Here is a 4,357-nt window from a genome sequence, read left to right on the forward strand (position 1 = left end):
CAAAGAACAAAACTTCTATTTTCCATTCTAGGTATGGGTTCATGGGTAAAATGTTTTCAAAGTCATTATATTGGTGAATTGAAGTTGTATTTATGATTTTAAGATGATTTTATATGAAACTTCTTCAAGAACCCATGTTTTCATTAAAAGCCTCGAATTTGCTTATGAAGTGGGTTTAATGCCTATGATTTAATGTTGATGAAATTGTGTTTAGATCGGATTGTATTGTTGATTTATATGGTTTTGTATATCTATTTATGATGAATTGTTGGTATATGGATGAATTGAGGATTGTGGCCTTATGGGCAAATTATGGGTGAATCACCTTGTGGTGATAGAATTGTTGGGAATTGAGTAATGGTTATTATGGCTTTGGAGGATGGTAAGTTGGCTTAATCTCATATTATGGATAAAAAATCGTTCTTGCTTGGTTTGATCCACTTATGGTGGAGGTGTTTAATTATGGAATGTATTGTGACCATGGCCTTAAAGGCATAGTATGAGAAATTGGAGTGTTATCATGACATTATATGAATGAGAATTCAATGAAGATAATGTGATCATGTTATGAACGTAAATGTGTTGCTATTGAAAGATTATTTCTCAATTTGACACTCATGAATGTTGATGATAGAATATGAAGGATTCTTCAATATAAAGTATACCTTGAATTGATAGGGCTTATGCATCATTTTCTTGTATAAATGATTATATTGTTGATTGTTGAATCCTCGGATCGGTAGGCTAGTGGCACCCTTCCACACGAGCTTATAATGAACCTTGGAATCGGTAGGCCTATGGCACATTTCCATGAAGGTTAATGATGAGACTTGAACCGGTAGGCCCATGACACCCTTTCAAGAGGAGTTAATGAGCTTTCCTAAATGAACCTTGAAACGGTAGGCTTAAAGCACCCTTTCACGTGTTAATAAATGTAATTTGGAGTTGGTAGGCCAATGGCACCTCTCATATGTGATAATGTCAAGGTAACGAACTATTCTATGAGAATGTTGGCTAAGCACCGAGTGGATTTGGTTAGAAGGAAACTCCCCCAATAGTTAGGCATGAGTTTCAATGATCGTCTACCTTATCCCATAAACTATGTGCCCACATAGGTAGCTAGTGGATCCATTAAGCTATATACCGGTTTTCCTTAGGCAAGTAGACCACCTCTTTATGGTGTGGGGACTTATGACACCGGATTCCATGACAAGCTCTCATGGTCTATGTCGGTTAAACGCTTACTTCCCATCATGCGAGATTTCATTATGGTTTCTTGATAGGTTCTACAAAGTGTAGGTAGTAGTATGAGATGCTACCTATACATTGCACGAGTAGGCTTGGAGAGGGTCATAGTGAGTTTCTCTAAATCCTAATGTATGTGATACAATTGTGGCCTAAATAAGGTTATTAAAGAATGTTGGCTCTCAAATGCTTAATATAGATGCATGCTATCTTGGGTTATATTATGAGTTATTTTCCCTTGCCATGTCTTAATAATGATATACCTCTTATGTATGAATATTGTGCAAAGGTGAAAGAAAGGAATGATAAGTTACTTTAAGTGACCTAAATGTGGTGCCTTAGTATGGATGGTGGTATGGGATGCCATCCATACATTGCACGAGGTATAGCATAAGGGTTTCTTGAGGTGAAGGTCCAAGGTAAAGGTTTTCATGTTGATATTGTTTAAAGGTGATATTATGACTTACTTGATGTTTATGCTTGTTTGTATGTCTTTTATGCAACTATTCATGATACTTCAAAAAGTGGCATAATGCATGGTTTCTAGCCAAAATGTCCCTTTTAAAGCATGTTTTGCATGGTCATCATACTTAGTACTTATTGTGCTAATCCATATTTCTCTATTTTTACTATAGGTAGGTTCCGGAAAGTGACCTCTATAGTAAGTTGGAATTGGTTCTTCCAAGACTTGGTATGTCCTCATATTCGAGGAAAGACTTTCTTAATTTTTTGTTCTTGTAATAGACTTAATAGACTTCTTTTGATTGTAAAGGGCCGTGTCCCTACTTATGTTTTGTGATTGTGTCTAAGATGGCCATGTGAGACTTAGACTTCCGCTGTGTGTTTTTAAAGTTGTTTTAATGAAGTTTAAATGTGTGGATGTAAATAAGTTTTTTTTTTATTATTCCGCACTATTTTCATTATTGAATGCAATGAATGACTATGTGGCTCGTATAAGACCCTTCGGGGTCGAATACGCCATGTTACGACTAGGGGGTACTCTCGGTCGTGACAAACATGGTATCAGAGCATAAGATTTTGGGAATGGTTTTTAGGATCAAAGTCTCACAAGCCACATCTAGTAGAGTCTTGTTTATCGGTGTGAGTCGCGACACATCTATGAGCGAGAGGCTATAGGACGGTAGAAGTTACACTTCTTTCATTATCCTTGAAGTCGTGCCTTAGAGTTTGGTTTATAAGTGTCCTTTTTTTTTTTTAATCCTTCTCTTGTGTTTATAGGATATGAATACGAGGGTAACCCAAATGAGAGCGGAAGGGGATTGGTGATGAGGAGTTCCTCCCCAAGTTGTGCAAAATGGTCAAGGTGTGCAATGCAATCAAGTTCCTATAGGTGAGCAAGAGAATGAGGTTCCGGTGGTTCCCCCGGATATGACCAATGAAGAGATTAGGTCGGCTTTCTTAATCTTGGCCCGAGCCATGGCGGCTCAAGCGACTAGAGATATGGGGCCTAGGGTGAATGCTAATGAGGGTACTATGGCTTCTAAGTTGAGAGACTTTGTGAGGATGAATCCTCCTGTGTTTCTAGGTTCTAAGGTGGGAGAGGATCCCCAAGAATTTTTGGATGAAGTGTATAAGGTAGTGAGTGCTATGGGGGTGACTTCAAAAGAAAAGGCGGAGCTTGCCTCCTATCAATTGAAAGATGTTGCCCAAATTTGGTTCACTCAATGGAAGGCTAATAGGCCGGTGGGAGCGGATCCTATAGAATGGGAGGAGTTTAAGGAAGCTTTCCTTGGTAGGTATTTTCCCCGTGAGAAGAGGGAGTGTAAGGTTGAGGAGTTTATCAACCTTAGACAAGGCAATGCGAGTGTGCAAGAGTACTCCTTGAGGTTTACCCAATTGTCTAAGTATGCTCCATCTTTGGTGTCAAACCCTAGGGATGAGATGAGTAGGTTTGTGACCGGTGTATCCGACCTAGTCAAGGAAGAGTGCCATACGGCAATGCTCCATAATGACATGAACATTTCTAGGCTCATAGTGTATGCTCAATCCATTGAGGAGTCCAAACTCAAGAGGATGAATAGGAATGTGAAGAGGGGTAGATCCGATGAGCAAAGTCAACCTAGGTTCAAGAAGAGGGCTCAAGACCAAGATTCTTCAAGTGCTCCTAAGGTTAACCAAGAAAAAAATGGTGAATCTCAATTTTCTAAACCTACTTGCATCACTTGTGGCAAGAGGCACTATGGGAAGTGCCTAGCCGGTACTAATGGGTGTTATGGTTGTGGAAAGAATGATCACAAGGTGAAAGATTGTCCTACTCTTACGGCTAGAGGAAGAGAGGCAAAGCAAGCTTCTAAAGATGGAACGGTTCCTATTCCTCCAAATTATGGTCGTTTCTATGCTCTCCAAGCTAGCAAGGACAAGGAAGCTAATTCGAGAAAAGGCGCCGGTAAGTTTTAGTTCCTTATGGTCATGAATGTCTTGATGAGGTTTCTATGTTGTTGTTTCTCATGTTTGCCTTAGTTGGGTTTGGGGGGATGCTATGTTGAATAGCAAGGTTGTTGAGAGTGTTGATATCCTTATCTCATTCCTTCTATTCTTATTCAAGCTTGAGACCAAGAGTTCCTAGTAGCTTGTTTTATGTTTTGGAGTCTTGGGTGAAAATGAGTTTCCATGGTCTCCTTATGTTATGCATGTCCTATTTGAATTCTTGTTAAATGATAAAATGAGTTTTCATAAATGTGTTCCTCATATTGATGTGCATTTAGTTGAGTTGTCTATATGCTTCATGAGGATAAATGTTGAACATGCTTAAATGTTGCATAATTGTACTTTTATGAGAAAATTGCATAATGTGCCTAATAATTTTGGGATGAGTGTGATGTAAATTGGAGAAGGAAGTTCATCCAATGAAATGAGAAATGGTAAAGTTTGATGCATAAGGAATTGGTAGATGTATTCCTAATTTCTTGAATTGCATGAAGTTGTTTGAGCCTCATTGATGTGGAGTTGAGTTTCCTCCGATATTTATGTACTTGTATTGATGTTGTATGCATGTTGATGGGCTGTATACTTGAGTTGTTACCCCTTATGTGTTTAAAGTGTCATTCGAGGACGAATGTTCCTAAGTGGGGGATAATGTAACGACCCGGAA

The sequence above is a fragment of the Solanum verrucosum genome, unplaced genomic scaffold (assembly GCF_900185275.1).
Source record: "Solanum verrucosum unplaced genomic scaffold, falcon-dt-bn FXZP01000141.1, whole genome shotgun sequence".
Taxonomy (NCBI): domain Eukaryota; kingdom Viridiplantae; phylum Streptophyta; class Magnoliopsida; order Solanales; family Solanaceae; genus Solanum; species Solanum verrucosum.